General features: G+C 41.9%; 1 long non-coding RNA gene across 1 annotated transcript; it reads right to left on the bottom strand.

Annotated features, from left to right (window-relative positions):
- Positions 1-10,744: 10,744 nt before the first annotated feature.
- On the bottom strand, positions 10,745-25,018 carry LOC309391968. Its single transcript, XR_014175363.1, has 3 exons — positions 24,953-25,018; positions 24,512-24,667; positions 10,745-11,902 (listed from the first exon to the last, which is right to left on the bottom strand). It is a non-coding gene; the product is annotated as an uncharacterized lncRNA (long non-coding RNA).
- Positions 25,019-25,638: the final 620 nt, after the last annotated feature.

Genomic DNA, 25,638 nt, shown 5'->3' with positions numbered 1-25,638 from the left:
ACTTTCTGACTTTTCAGATATGAAAATGCTTGGATGGGTATTCTTACCAGTTTGATATGGAGAACTTAGAACTTAGTAAATAGAGAAGGGTGTTTCACCACTTCTTGTTCTCTGCTTCTGCAATGAACTCTAGTGCCAGACGTCAAAACCATTCTACAGTTTATCACCAATGAAATTCATAAGTTTCTAAGTACTAATATTAGGAATACATTTAAAAAAATTATACTTGTAAGAATTAATTGTTCTGATAATCATAACTAAGCTTATATCAACCATTTAGTCCATGTTAATATCACCAGCCAACTAACAGAGGTATTATATGTTCGTGTGGAAGGTAAATCTACTAAACCAGAATCAGGACAATCATAAGAAGAGACTGTGGATAACTATCCAAAGATCATCTGGCTTTTTGCCCTTCAGATGTAAGAAGTCCTATCAACTTCTTACTGGGGAGGTAAAGCTGTTGTAAGGAAATTTGACACTGCCACCACAGTTTTAAGGTTCTGTCAAAGGTTTTAAGAGGAAATTATATTTATCAATATATTTTCTTCCACACTTGTGCTATATCAGACTCTGTGTAAATCTCCCTCAAAATAAGTGTCTCATTTCTCTCTCTGAACTGAACGCAAGTTCTGATTGTTACATTATGAAAGATACTTGGAATCTTTTTTTAAAAAATCAGCTTTATGGTAGATGTTTAACTTTATTTTTATAATGAACGTGTAGTTCTCCACATATGATCCATATTTGGGACCAGAAGTTTTGTTACTACGCAAGAGGGTTGTTAACTGAGATCCACCGATTGCCATAGCTGTTAAGGGAATCACTGCAGCTGTAAGTGAATCACACAGTCATTAAGTGAATCTGGTTTTCCCTCATTGACTTTGCTTGTCAGAAGCTGGCTGGGAAAATCACAAATGGTGATGACACAATCCCGGGACAATACAACGTTCATAAATACATGCTGGTTGCCAAGCACCCTAATTTTGAGCTTGTGACTGAGGGGATTGTGCAATGGTTGTGTGAGGATCACTCACAAGTCACTTTTTTCAGTGCTGTTGTAACTATGAACAGTCGCTAAATGAATAAATCAAGGACTGTAAATTCAGCTGAATATTCATTCTCTTACCTTCTTTAAAAATATTCCTCATGAGTTTTAAACAAGAAGCTGATCCTTGACTTACAACAGTTTGCTTAGTGACCGTTTGAAGTTACAACGCGACTGAAAACGTGACTTATATTTATCACGCCATTTTTCACACTGATGACCATCATAGCATCCCCATGGTTATGTGATCTATATTTGGATGCTTGACCACTGACTCACCTTTATGATGGTTGCAGTGTCCCGGGCAGGGATGGGTTCCGGTTGCGGCTACTTCCGTTTCGCTCAGGGATGCGCTAAATGTAGATGCACTTGATGCGCGCTATGCATGCATGCATAGTACTAAAAATGCTTCTGTGCATGCGCAGAAGCAAAAAACAAGATAGCGGTGTCTATGGTGCCGCCGAGAGAACTGGTTCGGGGGCGTGGCAGGCCAAGTTACTACCTATTTGGCCAAACCGGTCCAAACCAGTAGGAACCCACTTCTGATCCCAGAGTCATGTGATCGCCTTTTGTCACCTTTTGACAAGCAAAGTCAATGGAGAAGCCAGATTCAGTTAACCGTGTTACTAATGTAACAAGTGCAGGGATTCACTTAATAACTGTGGCAAGAAAAGTCATAAAATGGGGCAAAATTCGCTTAACAAAATTTCTCATTTAGCAACGTAAATTTTGGGCTCAGCCGTGGTCATAGGTTTAGGACTACCTGTACTAGAGGATCAAAACTGTGCAAAAAGTTGACATCAACCCTCCTTCTTCTTCATGTCTTACGATACGCCTAAATCAAACTAAGAGCAACACTGCTCTTCCTCCCTGTAGTGTGATCATGAAAAGTGAGGTTTTCACACTTGTAATTTCCCTTGAGCTTAATTGCAGGGAAAAGATTGTTCATCCATATGGATGTGTTTATTTGCCTGAGCCAATGCTCATCTGATGTACAGATGTGATTATGTTCGTCCATCATGTTCGAAGAGGACCTTGACATCTAACAAGTTGTGGGCTGGCCACGATTTGTCTGCAGGTGGCTAGTAAAGCCTATATGTCAGTGGTGGAATTCAATTTTTTTTTACTACCGGTTATGTGGGCGTGGTTTGGTGGGCATGGCGTGGTTTAGTGGGCGTGGCTTGGTGGGCGTGCCGTGGCTTGGTGGGCGTGGCTGGGTGGGCAGGGCATGGGAAGGATACTGTAAAATCCCCCTATCCTCCCGATCAGCTGGGACTCGGGAGGCAGAGACTAGATGGGGGCGGGACCAGTCAGTGGCGATATTTACCGGTTCTCTGAACTACTGAAAATTTCCGCTACCAGTTCTCCAGAATTGGTCAGAACCTGCTGAATACCACCTCTGCTATCTGGGCATGAAATGTTTTGCCACATGTCGGGCAGGTATGTGTGAGCACCATTGTTGCAGCATTTGGAGCTCTGGCTTTGCGGAGTGCTTGCTTCTCTTGTACTATGGTTGTTCTTCTGTCTTCAGATGTCAGGCGGCCTTGGTGGATCATCGTGTGCCATGTCGATCGGTCTTGTGCCAGGGTTTCCCAGGAGATGGTGTCAATATCCAGGGACTTGAAGGAGGCTTTCAACATGGTCAGATGTATGCATTCCATGTACACCAATGCACATACATTCCATGGCATCACTTTCCAAAGTTCAGACTAGTGAAGCAGAAAACCACACAAGCATTTAGAATATTTCTTGCAACATTTCAATTAAGCAGAATAACACCATCGCTGAAGCGCTGTGTAATCTTATCTAGCCTATTTTATAACAAGTCTCACCTATTAGTTCTACAAGAGTGAATCAATTTGGACAAGGGTGAGGCTTCAGGTTGTGAAATCTGTCGGTGAGGTACATTAAGGAACATGCTTCTGAATGTCAGGACAGTCTCTTTTTTGGAAAAGTATCATTCTTTAATGAAACACTACCAGAAATCCCTACTGACATATAAACAAACCATGTTAGGTAAAAGTCTAACACTGCCAATCTTCTGAAGTCTGCTTTTAATTTTAAAAGAGAAAAGCCATCCCCAGAAGACTTTTCCACATAACACGTACGTAATTGCAAATTAAACAGAGGCAACCATCATTCACCGGCCGAAATGCTGGGAAATACTTACATCAGGGATTTTCTTAAGTTACACAATAGCACGAGACTTTTAAAGTTCCTCCAAACTCGTTATCTGATTTTAAAAGTTCAGGCAGTAAAATTCTTGTGAAGTGCTTTGTCATGGATTGGGGTATATTCATAATCGATGGTGTTACCGGGACAGGATTCTGAAACAAAATGTGTGTGGCATAATGAACAAGATATATTCTCGGTTGTGTTTAGAATGAGTAATACAAACTGACCATATAAAAAGCTCCTCTCTCAAAATCATTTGATGCTTGCTAGTTATGTCAGTTCATCATCTAAAGCAACCTAAAGGTGGAGAATTCTGGGACTTGAAGTCCATGCATCTTAAAGTTGCCAAGGTTGAGAAACACTGATCTAAAGATACCACTCATTAACATTCTTACATTAACAATCAGGTTCAGAGTCCAAAATTAGCTTCTTGCATTACTGTTCATGATGCACTAAGATGATTATTACAATTGCTTCCCCATGTTCTGGGAAGTGGAGCCTACTTACCAAACCTTATTCTCAGGATAACTCTCCAGGTGTCTAAGGTAAAGGTTCCCCCACACTTGCGTGCTAGTCATTTCTGGCTCTAGGGGGCGGTGCTTATCTCCGCTTCTAAGCCGAAGAGCCAGTGCTATCTGAAGACATCTCAGTGGTCATGTGGCCGGCATGACTAAACGCTGAAGGCACATAGAGGGCTGTTACCTTCCGCCCAAGGGGGTCCCTATTTTTCTACTTGCATTTTTATGTGCTTTCGAACGGCTAGGTTGGCAGAAGCTGGGACAAGTAACGGGAGCTTACTCCATTATGCGGCGCTAGAGATTCGAACTGCTGAACTGCCGACCTTCTGATCGACAAGCTCAGCGTCTTAGCCACTGAGCTGTTGTGTCCCTTTTTCCAGGTGTCTAGGTTACTATATTTTTGGATACTAGCTAAACATTTAAAAAGACCAGACTTTTAAATCAGGCTATTAAATTTGTAAGTTTTTCTTTCGTATTTTCTAAGTAGCCCTATGAATATTAATTTATTTTGAATAAGAAAGTAAAGGGTCTTAAGCCTGTTCAGACATTTTTAAATTCCTTCCATGAAATGAGCCAACCATATATCCATTGTATATCAGCTAGTTGAGCAATAAACTGAAGGATGATTTCAAATGCATTCAGGTGAAGATTCTTACAGTCATTACAGTAATTGATAAGCTTATGGGTAAATTGATAGTAATACTGAGAAGAACATCATTTGCAGTCCCCTTTCAGATTGTTCTGCTTTGTGACCAGGAAAGCAGGCGGCAGAAGACCAAATCTGCGGTTCATGTTCTCACATCTTACGCATGAATACAATTTAACAAAGGCCAGACACTTAGAAATACAAGAACCTACATAGAACTGGCCAGATCAAACTGTCAAAGCCCAATTGTGCTCGCCACAACAATCAGGGATTTCTGGAAAACCCACCCAAAACATAAAAAGGAAACATTCCCCTTATTCCAGCAATTAGAATTCAGGAAAATACTGCATTGAATATGGGTATATTGAAGATAATTTTGCTGCCTTCCTTCTCTAAAAGTGCAAACAGGGACACCTCCTTATGTAGAAAAACAGATCAAATTGTACATAAACTTTTAAAATGCATATACCAGTTATCTTTAGGTGTGACAGATTTCTAGCTAAGTTATGCACGTGTAATGGCTTGTACAAAAACGGCAAAACTCCCACCCCTGTTTGCATTCCAGCTAGAAGATATCTCTTCGATCAGTTTGTTTAGTATAGAAAACATTCACAATGTTCCCTTAAAGTTACATAATGCTGAAAGAAACACCACAGAGTTGAACAGACGCTGAGATATAAATAGCAGAAAACATTATTTAGGTGCTCAACCAAGATGCCTGAAGGAACAGATTCTATTAAATTTGCCCCTTGCACAACAGAGATACCTTGCTTTAAAATCCAGTGTGATAAACAAAAAGACATATACCTATAGCCACATTCACATGTAAAATTCAAGATACTTGTTGAAAAGGATAAAGGTAAAGGTTCCCCTCGCACATGCGTGCTAGTTGTTCCTGACTCTAGGGGGTGGTGCTCATCTCCGTTTGAAAGCCGAAGAGCCAGAGCTGTCCGAAGAGGTCTCTGTGGTCATATGGCCGGCATGGCTAAACACCAAAGGTGCACGGAACGCTGTTACCTTCCCACCAAAGGTGGTCCCTATTTTTCTACTTGCATTTTTACATGCTTTCAAACTGCTAGGTTGGCAGAAGCTGGGACAAGTAACGGGAGCTCACTCCGTTATGCATTAACAGATTAACAGAGTTGGATGGGACATTGCAGATAATCTAGTACAACCCATTGCCTGAGCAGGAGACCCTACATCTGCCTCTACCTAGGATTGAACTCACAACCTCCTGATTGTCAGGTGAGAGCTCCACCTCTAGGCCACAGCAGCAGGTGGTGCTAGGGATTTGAACTGCCGATCTTTCTGATCAACAAGCTCAGCATCTTAGCCACTGAGCTATTAGGTCCCTTTTGTTGACAAGGAAACAATGGTTATATAATTCCTGTTGACTGGTAGCGCTCATAATACTCAGAATGTCGGGCCCTAAGTAAATTTGGGAAGCTGATGTTGAAATGGAAAGTGAACTATGAGCATGGTCCTCAGAATGGATCCCTCCAATCATGGAGGAGGAGAATTGTTATATTTATATCCTCACTTTTTCTGGTAATTCAAGACAGCTTACATTGGGATCTTCCTTCACTTCAACGCAATATCCCTTTGAAGTAAGTAGGCTTGAGAGGTTACAACTGGCCTAATAAGGTTCCATGGCTGAGAATGGATAGGAACTTGGATGTCCTAGTTCAACACACACAGTAAGTATGGGGTAAAGTATCTCCATGCTAACTCTACTTGCTAATTTCAAAACGATGTAAAAGATAATTTCCTGAATACTATGAACTTTTCACATAGAAAATCAATTCAGAACCAAGAAATATTGTTGAATTGTTTTTTCCAAATTAAAATGTAATTTTAAAATGGTACAGTGTTTAATTTTCAAATTAAACATACTAAAAGAACGCCTATTTTAGGATGGCGACATAAATATGCTATGTCAAATTAAGAAAGTCTTTTCTTCTGATTCACAGAGAATGTGCCCACATTTCAAATGATCCAATTAAATTGTACCACATCGTTAACTCAAGGGTTTGGTGTATTTTGATTTTTTTTTAAAGTAAAAAATAGCATCCTTCTATACAAGCCCACTGAACGACATCACAGGAGATCTAACTCCCTAACTCACTTTTTTCTCTTTTTTAAAATTGATTTTTAATTGAAAGTTTTACAAAGAGCATAAAAACACAAACCAATACAAAACAGAACAGAAAAGAAAGAAGGGGGGGAAAGCAAAGGAACAGAAAGAAGAAAAATATTTAAAAAGGAGCTTCCAATTTCAATGGCAGCACATATAAGCATTAATAGAAGAGACTATATGTAGTGTAGGGACTCACGGTAGAGTCCTTGGTGCTCTCTGAGTTGGCTATTTTCATGCAGACATTTCATTGCCTGGCTAGGCAATATCTTCAGTGCTTGAAGGGAGTGGGATTTGCTCTCTGTTTGTGTAAAGTATCTTGCTCTGTCACTATTGGAGGAAGTGATGTTTTCTCCTTGGTAGTTCCTTGTTTGGGCTGTTCTTTATTGCTTGATTATTTGTCTTGTGCTGATCCTGCTTATTTGGGTATTTAGTGCTGGTGAGGAGGTGTTCTGGTCTTTTTGTTTCCTTTTTAGCTAGCTTTATCAACACCAGACAAACTATCAAGCAGTAAACAATATCTTAATCAAAGGATTACCAACTCAGACAACAACAGCACAATCAAGGAACTACCAAGGAGAAAACATCATCTCCACCAAAACTAACAGGGAAAAAACAACCAAGCTCAGAGAGCACAAAAGACTCCAAAAATATAAATATAATTACAAAGTTATTTCTTACTCTATGATTATAAAATAAAGCTTCTTCTTTTCTATGATCCAGCTTTTTTCTAATCATCGAGGCCATAAATCATGTATTTTTTACTGTTTTATGCAAAAATTCGATAAAGGTTTCCAATCAACCATAAATGGAGATATTACTTTTTTCTCTAATCAAAGAAGTTAATTTAGCCATGTCAGCAAATTCCATCATTTTTAGCAATCATTCCTCCATTGTGCGTAGTATCAAACTTTTCCATTTTTGACCATACAGTAATCTCACTGCAGTTATCATAACCAGGGGTAGATTCCAGCTGCCACTACTGCCTATTCACTCAGGGACATGCCCCCCCCCCACGCATGCTTGATATGCAAGAAAAATTGCTCTGCGCATGCACAGAAGGCAAAAACAAGATGGCGGGACCTATGGCGCCATCAAGAAAACCAGTTCAGGGGCATGGCAGGCCTGGGTCACTGCCAGTTCCAGCAATCCAGGCCACCAAGTTACTACTGGTTCGGCCGAACTGAGCCAAACCAGTAAGAAGCCACCTCTCATCATAACCAACATTCTATGATTTTTTTCCTAATTGCTTGCCCATTAATCCAAATCTAAATCAATTTTTATTCCCATAGATATTATCACCATACTATCAACACACGAAAAACGTTGTAAATCAGTGGTTATAATAGATTTGTGTCTCAAAGAATTGGTAATCTACCATACATTTCAACAGATATCAATATATATGATGAAATATATATTCAGTTAATAAAATTGTGCTGCAGTGGGTTTATAATCTACAATGCAGCAATGAAATTGTTTATGAACACATTGTCAAAATGATATCTGATAGCATTATATCTGTTGAAATGTTACCCAGCCTATACTTGTTATACCTTGCTATTCAGAATGACAGGTGCTTTGTTTAAATAAAGATATTACAAATGCAGCATTCCCACAGCCTATTTAAAGAGGTTTTCCAATTAAAAAATGAGAAGTTATTTGGACATATATGTGTTCCTAAAATCCCATGCTGACTTCTTGTAATCACCCTATTATTTTCAAGGTGTTTTGCAGTATGTGTTTACGATCTCTTCTAGCATAGTCTCAGATGTCTATATCAAACTAGCTACCCTGCAATTCCCAGGATTTTCCTTTCCCTCCTTTTTGAGGATGGATGCATTTTCTCTTTACTCATTTGGCACAGAAGGATAACATATTAATGTATGAACTGAACATTGGCATGTTTTTTAATAGCTAGCATTCAATTCATCAATTCCCAAAGGTTTAATTTAATTGACCAACTATTGACTTTCAAGGATGTTTTCTTTATATATCTTTTCTCCGTGTAGAAGTTACTACTAGTAACTATTTTTACATCAGTACAAGCCATGATGCAGTCTTTCTTATATCTTCTCTGAGTTAAATATCTGACTCCCACTACCCTCAAGCATGTTGAAGCAGAAAAACATAAGGCGGTGCCTACACTTTCTGAAGCACCTGGGGCCAGCTTTTATGGAGTTGCATAGCTAATGGAGAAGAGAAAGATGATTAAAGGGGAAATTGAGTATGCTTTATTAACTGGACTTCCCCCTTTTCATTTTAGTCAGAAAGATAATTATAACCATATTTGTAGAACAGCATATTGAAATTTATCCTTCCAGGCTTTAAAAAAAGGTTTAGATCTGAGGTTTCAAAATTTCTAAATGTTTGTTACAACTCATGCTATCTGATAGACAGGAATAATAAGGCAGCTGATGCGAGAGAATATATTACAAAAAAAGGATAATATAAATATATTTGCAGCAAGTATTTCAGGGCTATTCAACGTGAAATGAGAACAGATCTCACCACAATACTGTACTGGTTACATTTTCTAAGCTACATTTTAAGTATTGGTATAGAAACGTGTTTGGATATTTTATTTATTAAAAGCATTTATAGTCTACCTCAGTGATGGCTTGTGTGCCATTTGGCTTGCATGCCATAAGGGGGGGAGCGCAGGGGGGTTGTGCAAGGGCATGCTACACACATAATGCAATGTGCGATCTCCCCAGTGTGCATGCGTGCATGAGAGGCATGACCCCCCCTTTTTGCATGCTTTTTTCACCCTCCCCAGGCTCCAGATGCTTTATAGGAGCCTGGGATGGGAGAAAACAGCCTCCCCCCCCCGGAGGCCCTCTGGAGGCTTCAGGGATATTCAGGAGACTTCCCTGAAGCCTCCAGAGGGCAAAAAATACCCCTACAAGCAAACTGGAAGTCACTTCCGGTTTCCTCGTAGGGTTATTTTAAGCCCTCCGGAGGCTTCAAGGATCTTCAGGAGGCTTCCCTGAAGCCTCTGGAGGACTAAAAATGACCCTACGAGCAAACCGGAAGTCACTTCTGGTTTGCTCGTAGGGTCAGTTTAAGTCCTCCAGAGGCTTCAGGGACTGGAGGCTTAAACCAACCCTACGAGCAAACTGGAAGTCCATTCCTGAACTTCCGGTTTGCCCATAGGGCCGTTTTTTTGCGCCCTATGGCTCCTGAAGCCTCCGGAGGTTGTGGGGGGCGGGAGGCTCTTTTTGCCCTCCCCAGGCTCCTATAAAGCCTTTGGAGCCTGGGGAGGGCGAAACATGGCTTTAAAAAAAGGCTGAACTCAGCTGGCCAGTGCACGCATGCGCACTGGCCAGCTAACAGGGCAACACCTCGCGTGCCCTGACAAATGGCTCCACGTGCCATCTGTGGCACGCGTGCCATAGATTCGCCATCCTAGGTCTACCTCAATCTATGCAGAAGATTGACAATGAAGTTGAAAATACACAAAACAATAAAAAAAAGAATAAGCACATGGTCAACTAGTTATGACGGATGCATAGATTTATCTAAGCACAGATAGCCACACTAACTGGTTTATAAAGAGGAGCTAAATGAAGATCCAGAAGCAGAAAGATGAACTTGAAACATCGGTTAAAGGCATGGGAGTGCTAAGGACAGACTCTGCAGTTTCTGTGGGAAGTGCCTGAGCTGTGCACTAGGATGCTCACTGTGGCTTATTGATGGCTCTTCTATCATGTGAAGAAAGCTGAGAACGCTTCTTCATAATCCAGTTTTGATCTGCACTTTTGTTGATATGCCATACCTTGGACCCTGGATCTTGACCCATCTTGTGTCTTTCCTCTTCTCTGGATTCATTGCCTGATTATTTATTTACAGGCCTGACCTACTGATCACAGCACAGACTAGCCTCAAGAAACAGTGAAAGTAGCTTTTCAAAGGGTGCTTTTTTTCTACTAATTCTGAAGCTTGTGTTGTGATAGTTTATAATCCGCTAATTTACATTCTAGCATTTAGCTAAATTGGCATAGAAAACAGCCCATGTCCTTATCTCAAAGAATCCTCCCTATCCTCTTCTGCCCCGGTCCTCCCTGTCTTTCACCTGGAACCCCTGTTCAGCTTGGTTAGTTGTTGTTCTCAGCTCCAAATGATCTTTTGGTCTGGCCTCTATATGACCTCTAGGGCAGCCAGTTCCTGGTGGTTGTAATTGCAGTTCTTCTGGCAGCAACTCCTCCATTGCTGCTGGCCACGCAGCTCCTTCTTCATCCTGACAGATCCAAGACATTCTGGCTGTGATTCAGTGCATCCATGTTCACTGAACTCCATCACAGTTCATACGGAATTCTGCATTTATTTGTTGACGCTAGTGTTACTAGTTTTTATTATACATTTTTTTCATTACAGTCAGTCAAGGCCTGAAAGTATTCAATGAAAAACTGCCACTTGGCATTAAGATGATTCTCTACAGAGTAGTTCCCCTCACTGGTTCATATAGGTAATCCTTGTCTTATAATATTAATCTTTGGTGCACAAGCAGTGTCTAACTCCCACCCAGATCCCTTTTACGTCTCTGCAGAAATTACACAAGGGGAATAGAGGGCTTAGAAGGCTCAGACTCTCTATTGGATCTGGAGCTGAAAACTAGTTCTTTTTTAAAAAATTATCTTTTCCAGTGCCCCCTCACAAATTCCATTAGTTTAGACAGCCAGGGACCTTTCCATCCCTGAATAAAGAGGAAGAAAGATTTCTTGCTGAATGCGACGGGGACACAAATCTTGCCTACAAAATCCCAGTCATTCATTACTATCAAGATATTTCAGGTTTACACAAAGGATGACTCACTCACGGCACTTAAAGAATGATTCACTCAAGGGGAATCCAGGGCAAGAAAGATTCTGGGTTGTAGCAATTATGTCAAACTGTTCGCAATTCAGTATTCCAGAATCTGCAGTTATGCAACCAATAAAAAGAAAGTTTCACCCGTCACTCCTAAAAAGCAATATTTTTTAAAAAAAATGTTCCTTACAACTTCTTTTTAATAAATTAATAAATGAATGAACACCCATCTTCAACTCTGATTAAAAAATACGTTAAAACAACCCCCCCCCCCACACACACCCTTGGCCTAAGTGGCTTCTCTGATATTTTTGTTATAGGAAAGCCAGCTACTGAGACAGTGATGGCAAATCTACAACACTCGTGTCAAAGGAGACACGCCGCAACATTTTGAACAAGATGCTAGCATTCAGCAACACCTAACAACAACTCTTCTGATTAGCACACTTCATTCTGGTGTGATTTTCAGAGGCTGCATGAGAATGGGGTGTGCTTTTGTGCTGTTTTTGGAAGCCGCAGAGGGGCATTCTCTGAACCTGAAGGCCTCATGTGGCCCAGACAGGCCGCAGGACCTGTGAACAGAAAGAAAAGATTGGTTGAAGGTGAGCAGCACATGGCAAATCCCAGGGAGTACTAGGTCATGGGGGCAATCACATCTGGGGAACAACATGAAGAGGCTTTTTTGAGTAGTATCAGTGGCCTGGGACTCAACCTCAAGTCCAGCCTCAGTGCTGCTCTTGAGTGCCACTCTTCACTGTTGCCCAGGAAGTGGGGGAGTTAGAGAATTGTTTCTCTCTTGTTGGTGATGGGGGGCAACATGCCAACAGTCATGATAGACATGTTCCAATTTTTTGACATACTGAGCTCAGAAGGTACACCATCCCTGTACTAAGAAGTCCAAAGTATGTAGCAAGGGAAACCAGTATTTGAGCATGCATGGAAAAAAAATATGTATATTTTCCAATATAGGTTAATCCAAACTCACCAAGACTCCATTTTTCCCCTTCTTCATGCTACCCTGATTGCAGTTAGAAGAGTGGGCATATTACCAGATATATAGTAAAAAACTTGTTTTGTATTGAAACAAAGCAGATATAATATAAGGTCCCTTCCAACTCTGTTAATCTGTTTAGCTCACATTGCTATATTCATAGCTCTAAGTACAAATGCTGAATCTAATAGAAATCTGTATAATTTATTTTTTCTTTATTTCACAGTACCTTAATAGATTTTTCCTCAAGCAAGCTCTTCCATTTTCTGAGCAGCCAACTAATTTACTCTACAGTACTGCGTGAACTAATTAAACAAACAAACAAACAAACAAACAAACAAACCTGCAGGGACAGTACAAGCTGGCTTTAATATTAGGACATTTATATCCCTTGTGATCATTCCCTGATTGAATCTTCATAGTAAAAAATCTGATTATTGTAAAAAACTGAGGCAAAATATTCAAGAGAATTGTGGCAGTAATGACACTGGAAATCAAGCTACCTTTATAGACATGATTATTTGTGAAACAACCAAACTGCCGAACCATATCCTGAATTAAGTCATATTTATCCTGAGATTACAGATGGAAATTATGGAAGTGGTCCAGTAAGGCTACCAAATACATCTGTGACTGGTAGAGTGCATCAGACCTTGCTGGGAAATGGGAGGGAGTGATGAAAAAAGATAAGTCATCGCTTCTCCTTTCCAAAAAGAGATGATCCTGGGAAAACAAGTTTGTCAGAGAAAAATATTCTAATCTACCTGAACGGTGTTGCTTTACTTTTAATATAAATGTTTTAAATTATATATAGTTAAATATATAGGAACATTACAATGCTTCTTCATAACATGACATAATTATAAATGAAGACACAGAAGACAATTAGAAAGAAAACATAAATCAGATCCCTTGTGTTTTCTTGGCATTTGTAGATTATCTCATGGTTAGGAACAAGAGATTTAAAAATGCCTAAGGGAATGATTGCTCCACTATAAAATAAGTCAGTATGATAAATGAAATACAGAATTCCCCCATTGTCATTCTGAAAATATATCATCCAATGTTATCTTTCACATGTCATCAAGTCCATTTTCTTAATTCATAAGAGGGCCATTCTCATATTTTTTACTGCTGCATGAATTCATTATTCCAGTGTCCTCTGACATATAGCATATATGTAATCTTAAAACAGTTGTAGACCATATAAAGAAAGTATTTCACATATCTAGGATCTTCCTTCCTTTGTTTAGATATTGTCCAGGTTAAAACAATTATGAAACATCCTGTTATGTCTTCAATTTGCGACCTGTATTAGGTCCTCAACTTACAATCGGCCGCAAGTTCTTGACATATGAATGACAGCCCAGCAACCAAGGGCTCGCACCTATTGGCTAAGGCGTGCCAGACTGGAAGTGGGCTTTCTGCTGTACTGCTATTGGCTGCCCTGCTTGATTTATTTATTATTTATTTATTTATTTAAACTTATTAGTCGCCCCCTCTCCCCACAGGGACTCGGGGCGACGTACACAAGCAACAGTCAGCACAGTGTCATACAGAGGAGGTAAAAAATAAATAAATAATTACAATACTGAAAAAGGTTAAAACCCCAATAACATTAATAGTTTAAAAACTAAAATTGACAATTAAAAATGACCTAGGGGTGGAAAAGTTGTCGAATTATGCCAGGCCGGCTAGCCGAAACAGGTGGGTCTTCAGTTTACTGCGGAAGGAGCGGAGATCGGTTGTTGTTCTAATGTCTGGGGGGAGGTCGTTCCAAAGGGTAGGGCCCGCCACAGAGAAGGACCTACTCCTGGGCACCGCCCTCTGACAATCTCTAGAGGACGGCACCCGGAGGAGACCCTCTCTGTGTGAGCGAATGGGTCGCAGGGATGTATGGGGCAGGACACGATCCCGCAGGTAACTAGGCCCTATGCCATGGAGCGCTTTGAAGATGGTAACTAACACCTTGAAGCGCACCTGGTAGGCCACAGGAAGCCAGTGCAGCTCGCGCAGGAGCGGTGTTATATGGGAGAACCTCGATCTCCCCATAATTACCCACGCGGCTGCATTCTGGACCAACTGCAGTCTCCGGGTGCACCTCAAGGAGAGCCCCATGTAGAGAGCATTACAGTAGTCCAGGCGAGACATCACCAGCGCGTGAGTGACTGTGTGCAGGGCCTCCCGGTCCAAAAGGAGTCGCAATTGGCGCACCAGGCGAACCTGGTGGAACGTCCCCCTCGCCACGGCTGCCACATGATCTTCCATAGCCAGCCGGGCATCAAGGAGGACGCCCAAATTGCGTGCCCGTTCCACCGGGGCTAATTGTTCATCCCCGATGGTCAGCGATGGAATGTGCTGGTTGTACCGGGGTGCCGGAAGCCACAGCCACTCTGTCTTGGAGGGGTTGAGCTTGAGCCTGTTGTCACCCATCCAGACCCGCACGGCTTCCAGACAACGGGACATCACTTCAACAGCCTCGTTGGGGTGGTTTGGGGTGGAAATATACAGCTGAGTGTCATCAGCGTACAGGTGATATCTCACCCCAGAACCACGGATGATCTCGCCCAGCGGTTTCATATATGTGTTGAACAGGAGAGGCGAGAGGATCGACGCCTGTGGGACCCCACAAGTGAGGGGCCTCGGGGTCGACCTCTGCTCCCCTGTCAACACACATTGCATCCGGCCAGAGAGGTAGGAGCGGAACCACCGTAATACGGTGCCCCCGATCCCCAACCCCTCCAGACGGCGCAATAGGATACCATGGTCGATGGTATCGAAAGCCGCCGAGAGGTCTAATAGGACAAGGATGGAGGAACAACCCCCATCCTTTGCCCTCCAGAGATCATCCACCAACGCGACCAAGGCCGTCTCCGTGCTATGACCGGGTCGGAAGCCGGACTGGCGCGGGTCTAGATAATCATCTTCCTCCAGGTGACGCGGGAACTGCTGAGCCACCACACTCTCAACAACCTTTGCTAAAAAGGAAGGTTGGAGACAGGACGATAATTTGCTAGCTCCATTGGGTCCAGAGAAGGCTTCTTGAGCAGGGGTCTCACCACCGCCTCTTTCAAGGCGATTGGTAAAAGGCCCTCACCCAACGAAGCGTTCACCAGTCCCAGTAGCCAGCCTCGTGAACCCTCCCAGGAAGCCAGTACCAACCAGGTGGGGCACGGGTCCAATAAACATGTGGTCCAATAAACATGATAGCTCCCGTATAAATAGCTGTCAAGCAGGGCAAGGTGCTGAACTTGTACATAATTGCTCTTGCTAGCATTTCTGTTAATAAACAACTGTTCTAGTTCCCTCAGCCGTCTGACGCTTCATCTGTCAGCCCAATCTTCTTCACATCCAAATTCCCAATCAGTACCATGAAGTACAACTATTTTCGAATTATAGAGGAGAACTGAAAAGGAGACACTCTACAGCTCTGTAGGTTTTGTGGGAGCCAGGGACGTGCGGTCAGGGGAGGCAGGGGAGGCAGGGGAGGCAGGGGAGGCAGGGGAGGCAGAGCCTCACCTCTCTTCATGAAATAATAGTATATAATATTATATATATATATATATATATATATATATATATATATATATATATATATATATATATATATATATATATATATATATATATATATATATATATATAATATTATAATACGGCAGCTCCGTTCCCATTTTAAGCCCACGCTTGAAGATGGCAGGTGAGATCCTGCCGAAACGTTGCAAAGACAATCTCAACCTTACACGGGAAAAGACCCGAATACAACAAAACCAGCATACCTACACCCGTGAAAATCTACGAAAACAAATATTATAATATTATATACATTCGTCCATCCGCGCCCGGGAGCTGCGGAGGCAGAAATGTTGTTGGTGCTCCCGGATGACGAACCCACGAAAGCGACTGGGGAACGACGAGAACCTTCCTGCCTCTGAAAGCAAAGCCATTGGAACTGGGGTTGAGGCAATAAGTGCCCCTTATTTGCAGGACTTTTCTTCCTCTATTTAACACTGAACACCTGAGTGCTAAATTAATGGAATAAAATCTATTCTCCGTGCCAAGGACCACCATATGGAATGGAAGTTTATTGAATGTACTCATTAAAGAGGCCAAGGTCCAGGTTCTATTTTCTAGCTGGCTGTTATTAAATGAATATCAAATCAACAGGAAAAAACGGCTCTGTCTGAAGCACATTCAAAATATGTTGTTATTGAAGACAGCAAAAGCTACTTTCCTGTATGTCGTAGGTCTGAAAGTCACTTGCTACCTTGAATATTAAAAGGAACAAAATGCACTTGGTGTCACGAAACAAGCAGCTACCTGTGGTTTGATGATTTTGGACTTGCTGGCCATTGAAAGCCCTTGCAACATGCATACCTCCCTATTTAATTTAAGCTAGGATGTTTTCCTATGCAGACAGAGAGCCCTACAGAACAACAATAAACCAATTCCTTACTGATGTCTTTCAAGGGCAAACACTTAATCAAGGTAATTGTAACTTCAAGGTTGTGCCTACAGTCTCCAATTTCCTCTATACTCTTTTTCCATTCATGGAACAATAATTGCTTTTCTCATTCATCGTTACAGCCATGTTGGTTTTGTACTGCAAGCAGGCTTTACACAGAGTGAAGAGGGAGAGTCACACTTTTGTGTGAGTAACAATTGTTCCCAAATAGAAATGGGGCAATGATTAACATTCTAGGAAAATAACTAGTTGGAAGGGGAGAAAAAAGTTTTAGATCATACAATACAATACAATAGTAGAGTTGGAAGGGACCTTGGAGGACTTCTAGTCCAACCCCCTGCCTAGGCAGGAAACCCTATACCATTTCAGACAAATGACTATCCAACATCTTCTTAAAGACTTCCAGTGTTGGGGCATTCACAACTTCTGGAGGCAACTTCTGTTCCACTGATTAATTGTTCTAACTGTCAGGAAGTTTCTCCTCAGTTCTAAGTTGCTTCTCTCCTTGATTAGTTTCCACCCATTGCTTCTTGTTCTTCCCTCAGGTGCCTTGGAAAATAGTTTGACTCCCTCTTCTTTGTGGCAACCCCTGAGATATTGGAACACTGCTATCATGTCTCCCCTAGTCCTTCTTTCTCTTAAGCTAAATATACCCAGTTCCTGCAACCGTTCTTCATATGTTTTAACCTCCAGTCCCCTAATCATCTTTGTTGCTCTTCTCTGCACTCTTTCTAGAGTCTCCACATCGTGAGAAGGGAGATTCAAATGCTTCAGTCTAGCCCAGTGTGCCTGACAATGACCTTTTTCACTGTATCCACAGTGAGGTACCCAGTAGCCTTTGTGGAATGCCTCTTTCTGGTGGGGTTCACTACGCTGGAGCCAGTGATCCTTGTTATGGTGCGATATTGGGGAGGGAAAACAAGCCTGGGAGAAGACTATGCTCATTTTTCTGTTAGGATATCCTGGTTTTTTGGCTCCTCAGGAGCTGCTGGTCTGAAATGCTTTCAAGAAGTGAACTAGAAGCAGAAGATTGGACTAGCAGGGGTGGGTGGGGGGGAAGGCTATCTTTTTTTGAAGGAATTATTCCTCCCCCCAACTCTGATTCTGCATTGAAGCCCCAAATGGAGGATAAAGGATAGCTGCTCTGTTTCTGTAGCTCTGACTACTAGTGGTTAATCCACCCTTTCTGCTTAACCAGCGTGATGATGGGCTACTTACAATTTTGGGAGGCAGAAATGGATAATGTTATCCTCAATCTGCCAACTGGAAGGCAATTTCTTTCCATGTTTCTGGTGCAGTTTTTCCTTCTCTGCTGGTTCAAGCAGAATAGTCTAGTATGCCTGTTACAACTTGTAGAGTGGAACAAGAAACACAAATGCTGATTTCCTTCTTAGTTTCAACAACTGAACAATAAAATGATGGCTGGTTCTTTCTTTCCCTTTTAGGGAATCCTACCAAATTTCTCCTTTTGCCCAAGTGACAGGAACAGTTGTAGAACTGCCATCCTTTTTTCTGTTGTTGTTATTCTTACTAGTCCTCAAAACCCATTTTCACAGAAAGGAAACCAACTGGTGCTTGCTTTTCTGCCAAGTTGGGAGAGGAAAAGAAGCAGGAGAATCCACCAATTGGGAGTTGTGTTACCTGTGCTCCAGACACTGGGGCCAAAATGAAAGAAAGTTTCGATCAGGAAAAGAATTTCATTTCCAGTTGGGTTACTACAAGGGTGGGCTTCAAAATTTTTAGCAAGGGGTTCTCTGCGCGGTTGCTGGGTGAGCGTGCCATGTTGGGCGTGGCCTGGTCCACCTCCTGCGCCATGGCAGGGGTGGGAGGCATTTTTTCCTCCCAGGCTCCAGAAGCTTTCCTTGAGCCTCTGGGAGGGCAAAAATGGCCTTCTGGAGGCCAGAAATGAACCCGTTTCTGGCCTTTCCGAACCTCTGGTAGGCTCATTTTTTGCCCTCCTTGAGCTCTGTGCACACCCTGCACGTACCTGCATCCAAAATGGGTCACATGGGGACTCTTGGGAGGGGCAGGGCAGGGTGGGTGGGGCCCGGTGGTGGGTTTCAATTTTTTTTAGAACCTCTTCTGTAGGTGTGGCCGGCTTTGTGGGAGTGGCCTGCTGGCCATGTAACTGGGTGGGAGTGGCTTGCCAGCCATGTGACTGGATGGGAGTGGCTTGCCGGCCATGTGACTGTGTGGGTGTGGCCAAATTGTAAAATGTGGTGAAACTCACTTAACAACGCTCTCGCTTAGCAACCAAAATGTTGGCTCAGAAACTTTGCCATTTGAAGCACACAAATCTTAAAGCTGTCAAATTACAAGACTCTTGCACCCCTAATCCTTTAGAAAAAAACCTCCAGGGGTGTTCAAACTTGACAGCTTTAAGACTTGTAGACTTCAACTCCAAGAATTCCTCCTCCAGTCATATTGGCTCAGGAACTCTGGCATTGAAGAGTGTAAGTCTTAAAGCTGTCAAGTTAGAAGACCCTTGCACCCCTAACTCTTTAGGAAATAAAACACCAGGGGTGTTTAAACTTGACAGCTTTAAGACTTGTGGACTTCAACTCCCAGAATTCCTCCTCTCGCTCTTCATCTTGATGATGTGCGGACGGGCGGGGGGGGGGAGCTGGAACCGGTTCTAAACGGCACTGTAGCTTTGTGGAACCTCTAGAAGAGGTTAGAACTGGCAGGAACCCACCCATGGTGGGGCCAGCCAGGAGTGGGATTTGGGGGTTCTCTGAACTGCATAAAATCTTAGCTAGAGGCTCTCCCCAACCCCTGTGAACCCCCAGCAGCCCACCCGTGGGTTACTATATGCATAGAAGACAACAAATGAACAAACTAATGATCAATGACAGTCAAAAACCAAAATATAATTCACAAGCAATTGAAAGCTGTAGTGCAGAGATATCATTGGTCTTAACAGAGAATTTAGTGAAGGATCTGCCATGTGTATAGGGAATATGATGGAGAACACTCACAGAAGGAGAACAAGAACAATCACTAACCATTTATTTGGGAGAAAGAATGCGGTTGTTTTGAACACACTGGACCGTTCTTGTTCTCTAGGTCAAGAACTGTTGCAAGCAGCAAGCACAACCAGAAAAGTTGCCAAGGGATTAAGAGATCAGGAGGAAAAAAAGTGACTCTACTGGTAAACTGACTGGTATGATTAATTGCCACCCACGCAAGTAAGTGTTGCTGCTGTTTATATTATTTCTCTGCCCGCAACCAAAGTTTGGGATTCCTATCTGTTGCACCATCACACCAGCCTATTTGGAATCTAGCCCTGATTTTATCTCATATGTCACCACCACTTTAAAAAGAAAGAAAGAAAAGACAAGTCTAGTGGGAGAGAAAAACAATCCTAAGCAATTTTATTGCAAGCTAGAGCTTTTCTTTGCCCTATAGGAAAATAGGTTTTGTGACTGAGCACTCGTGGCTGAGCTGAGAGCTCAGCACCTCTTACAAAAAACAACGACGGTTTTAAGCATTCTCTGTTCTTCACTGCGATCAGAAAAGATTTATAGGTGAAATACAGTAGCCTTTTAAAGCATATATCGCGTTTTCCCCAAAAATAAGACAGGGTCTTATTTTCTTTTGACCTCTGAAATAAGCGCTTGACCTTATTTTCGGGGAGGTCTTATTATTTTTGAGGTGCAGGAGGCAGCGGGCATGGTCATCTCACGGCTGCTGCTATGTTGCAATATTTTCAGGGAGGGCTTATTTTAGCACATGCGCTCAAAAGCCCAATTGGTCTTATTATCCAGGAAGGGCTTATTTTCAGGGAAACAGGTTAGACACAGACATCTTTTGAGACTGTTTTGCATGGATTGTGAATGCTTTGCGTGAACAGGGGAGGGGGGGAATATTTTCAAGATTTTTCTGCCTGATGAGCCAAAATAACTTGACTTACTTTGAACTCTGTTACCTTTATTTGTGATAGTAGTGATGGCCGAGGGGTTGTCATACCCATTGCTAGTTCAGCTGAAGCAGCAAAGAAATTACTTTGGATTGGCCTTGTTTTAAATTGCACTGACAAGACCAAGATTTCTTGCAGACCATAAAGGATAAGCCAGTGATGGCGAACCTTTTTTGGCTCGCGTGCCACAAGTGGGGGGAGCTCAGGGGGGTCGAATGTTGGCGTGCCGCACCCATAATGCAACGCGCGACCACCCCAGTGCGCATGCGCGCAAAACGAGCGATCCCCCCCATTTTTACATGGTTTTTTTGCCCTCCCCAGGCTCCAGGGGCTTTATAGGAGCCTGGGGAGGGTGAAAAGAGCCTCCCCCGATCCCCCGGAGGCCCTCCGGAGGCTTCAGGGACTTCAGGGACTGTCCAGAGGCAGAAGTGACTTCCGGGTTGCTCGGAGGGTCGTTTTAAGCACTCCAAAGGCATCAGGGAAGCCTCGGATGGTCCCTGAAGCCTTCGGAATGCTTAAAATCACCCTCCAAGCAAACCAGAAGTGACTTCCGGGTTTCTCGGAGAGTCGTTTTAAGCGCTCCAAAGGCATCAGGGAAGCCTCGGACAGTCCCTGAAGCCTTCGGAACGCTTAAAACCACCCTCCGAGCAACCCGGAAGTCACTTCCGGTTTGCTCGGAGGGTGGTTTTAAGTGTTCCAAAGGCTTCAGGGACGGTCCCTGAAGCCTCCGGGGGGGGAGGCTCTTTTCGCCCTCCCCAGGCTCCTATAAAGCCTCTGGAGCCTGGGGAAGGCGAAAAATAGCTTTTAAAAAGGTGAACTCAGCTGGCCAGCACGCGCATGCCCGCTGGCCAGCTGATAGGGCAGCGCCTCGCGTGCCCTGACAAATGGTTCCGCGTGCCACCTGTGGCACGCGTGCCATAGGTTCGCCATCACAGGGATAGGCCATCCTGCTGGTTGCCAGAATATAACAGAGATGATGAATTGAATCAGAGCAGCTCCTGCATCCCCTTAGCAAACTCCTTGACCTCAGGGACAAGGCTTTGAAAGGAAGTATTGCCTCCACCCTACCTTCTCCCCTCAAAAGGGCCGGGCAAGTATGAAAGAAGAGACCCTGTCCTGCTGCATCAGCTCCTAGCCACGTTGCCTCTTCTTCCCCACTTCTTCGCTACTGAAGGAAAAAAACCAAGTTCTTGCTGAAGGAAAGGGCTCTCAGTGGAGGCCTTGTAGGTCAGATTGGGTTGGCCTGATGGGTCAGAACTCCTATTTCTAGGGAATAGAGATGGGTGGTTGTCTCCTCCCAAACAGCTTTCTTTCTCCCATGTACCAAAATAGTAATTTGACTTTTACAAAAGAATGAAAACATTCGTTGCATCCTGTTCTGCTGCCAGCTTTCAAAGGCAATTAAATTTCCTTATTTTTCAAGAGACAAGAGTTCTCCAAATGCGACTGAGACAAACAATGGATGGTTCCCTTCCAAACTTCAAATGACCTCTCAACAGATTAAATAATGTGATGGGAAGCTTTTCAATGAAGATGCAATGACTTCATTTTGGCTTCCCATAAGGCTGAATTGTCGAGATTTCACAAAACAGCTAACTTGTCCCAATGAGATCAGAGTAGGAGTAGAAACATAGTCAAGCTGGAAAATATACTTAGTCTTTTGACATGGCAAATAATTCTAGTTTTAACATACTTTAAAAAGATTGACTTTATTCTCAGCTGCAGGTTTTTTCTGCTGTGAATATTGCTGTAAGCTTCTAATGGGTAATTTTTTTAAAAAAATCTTAACTGTTAAGATTATTTTTAACTATTTTTTCCATATATTGTTTTAATCCTTCAGTCAAGTCTGACTCTTGGTGATTTTATAGGGAACTGCTCTCCATGCTACCCTGTCATTTCTTTCCATATGTATCTATATTTATCCTTATTGATCTATATAATCTACCAATGGTACATAACTGATCTAACTAACACATAGTTTCACTTTGTAGATACAAGCCCATAAGATTTTACAGATAGTCATCAACTTACAACAATTTGTTTAGTGACCATTCAAAGTTACAATAGCACTAAAAACAGTGACTTAAGACCATTTTTCACAGAGTTACGACCTTTGCAGTATCCCCATGATCATGTGATCAAAATTCAGATGCTTGGCAACTGGTTCATACTTATGACTGTTCCTGTGTCCTAAGGTCATCTGATCCCCTTTTGCAACATTTTAACAAGCAAAGTCAATGCGGAACCCAGATTCACTTAACAACTGGGTTATTAATTTAACAGTTGCATTGATTCACTTAACAATTGTGCCAAAAGGGTGGTAAAGTAGGGCAAAATTCACTTAACAAATGTTTTACTTAACAAATGTCTCAATTAACAACTGAAACTTTGGGCTCAATTGTGGTCATAAGTTGAGGATTACCTGTAATTAGAGAATACTACTTTATGACTGAAATACATGATTATATAAATTGTAATATTAGTTTATTTTGTTATTATATAAATATTACATGGAGTTCCACATTTAATTATTTGCTATTAATTTGTTATTCAAATCTAGTGATTTTGAAGGGACTTTGAGAATATAACTTTGCATGGGCCTTGTTTCTTTCAGTGATAAATGCTGGCATTGCTTCTTTGAAAAGAAAGCATGGCTTAGGGATAGTCCAGTCTGTTTCAGATGCAAAAGGTGCCAAGCTCAATCCTTGATATCTTCCATTTTTAAAAAAGCAGCCAATGTATCATAGAATTCTGCCAGAGACTTAAGAATGCTGCTGCTGCACTCAAACTCAATCAAAACACACTACTGCAGTCAGATTAGGCAGAAGACATCTACTTCTGTGTAAGCAAAGCGTGTTACTAAATATGAATGAAAGACCAGTCTTGGCGGAGGCTGCTGTGTTGCTGGTTTTTAGGAAAACCAAAAGGAAAACATAAATATTGTATGCATTCTTTTTCATATTTGTTCTGGATTTAATTAGCACAGATCATCCTGATCCAATGATTGATCATAGTAAGTATGTTCTTACTTTCTATTTCCATTGGAGGGAAGCTCTGCAAATCAGTATGGAATGATTTTTTTTAAAAAACCTATACTATCACGTTTTAGGCAAATAAGAACAATTGGGGGATTCCACAGTTGTGATCAATCACCATCGTCATAAAATCTGAAAAGAGCTAAATACAACTATGGTGTTTTTAAAGGAAATCTTGAAAACAAATTGGATGGGGGGAAGGAAAGACAGACAGAAAATATGCAAACTCATTGGATTCTTAGTGTTTCTGGGTAGTCAAAGTTGAGTGCCACTTTAACTCATTCCACGATGGAGCTCCTGAAAATAGATTTTACTATGTACTGCTTCTTATGGACTATTTGTCATTCATTTTGATGGGCCAATTGAAGGAACAGCCTTTCAGGCAGAGATACAGGAAGCGAGAGTAACTTTTAACCTTTGCTGCAGGAGGCTACTTAAATTTTGGGAGTGGCCCTCAGGAGCTTCCACAATTTACTGTTGTACCATTGAAAGACAAAATGTGGCCTTCAGCCCAGATTTTTTTTTTTAACTCAGGCCTCTTTTATTCCCTGTGACTCACTTTAATCATAGAATGTAGAAGAACTACACAATGAGGTCAGTCTAGGATCATGATCAAACTCAAAACACGATTATCAAAATAGAAAAGAATATTTAAATTACAATGTTCTTTCATTACTTCATTTTAATTTAAAGGAATTATTTTAATATGGATATTTTTTTTGTAATAAGGAATTGACAAAAATTACCAACTACAGCCGATTCAAAACAAACCTTCATTGCCAGTTGCCCATTTTTTTGACAATCACAATCCATCTTTATGATGCTGAGATCTGGAAAGGTTTTTTTGTTGTTGCAAGGATTAAGATGAAGTTGCATTCTTCCTTGAGTTAGGTTGCAGCAGATGCTAAGCACTGGAGAGCTTATGGCCTAGAAATTAAAAGAATAAAGTATGAGCAAAGTCAGTTGGAAAATAAGCCATTCACAAGCCCTAGCATTACAAACATTGATCCAGCTTTGTTCTGGCTTCAAATAAACCACTACTGAGCCATAAAAACATCAACTCAGCCCTTAAAACAGGGTAATAGCACAAGTACAGAGCAGATACAGGAGTGGCACACGAGGGAAGAAGATACAAGGAAGAAGAGAGAAAACAGTAGGGATGATCATTGCAGAAAGACTACTGATTTAATTTAGTTGTTTGTTTACACATACACTTAATTGCATTAGAATATGAAAACCAAAGGTTAAGCTGAAAGCTCTTTACTGTGGCTCGGTGTCAGTCTGCAACTCTATGCAAACAGCATTCTCATTTAACCAACACAAACTGGGTGTTCCCACTGGCCATTTAGATAAAATGAGCTTGTTTCCAAGAAGCCAATTGCAATTGTCAGTTCAAACAGATGGATGACAAGCTTAATGCAACAATTATGCATGAAGGCTTAGGAATAGTTTGCTGTGATGTCTGTGCAAGTCAGTGGAGCTCTGCCAATTTCACACACACAAAAAAAACCCCAAACAAAAAAACGACAACATCTTGGCCCAGGAACTAGTCCAGTGGGTGGGAGTGGGTGCTGTACATGGCATAAAGAGGAGGTAAATTGCAAGGGCTCTGTAAACTAAAGTATTCCTCTGAATCCACTTTTTAGAAACTGGGCTGGATGTGCCTTTTAAAGATCAGCTTTGGCCACCTTGAGGATCTTTCCCTACCTGCCGAGCTCTACAAATTAATCATTTGACACAGAAATTTAGCACTGCAGAAGAAATGGATTTGTGCTTAATATCTATCCAAGCATCCCTGGCTATGAAACCATTGAAAAGATCCATAAACCACAATTCTCTACCGTGCAATGAAAGCAGAATTAAATCGATTCTCTTGTTTTCTACCCCACCCCATGTTT

This window comes from Natrix helvetica, assembly GCF_964273705.1.
Source record: "Natrix helvetica genome assembly, chromosome: 4".
In the NCBI taxonomy this organism is placed as follows: domain Eukaryota; kingdom Metazoa; phylum Chordata; class Lepidosauria; order Squamata; family Natricidae; genus Natrix; species Natrix helvetica.
Note: the sequence above shows the minus strand (reverse complement) of the source record. Positions and strands in the feature narration are given on the sequence as shown.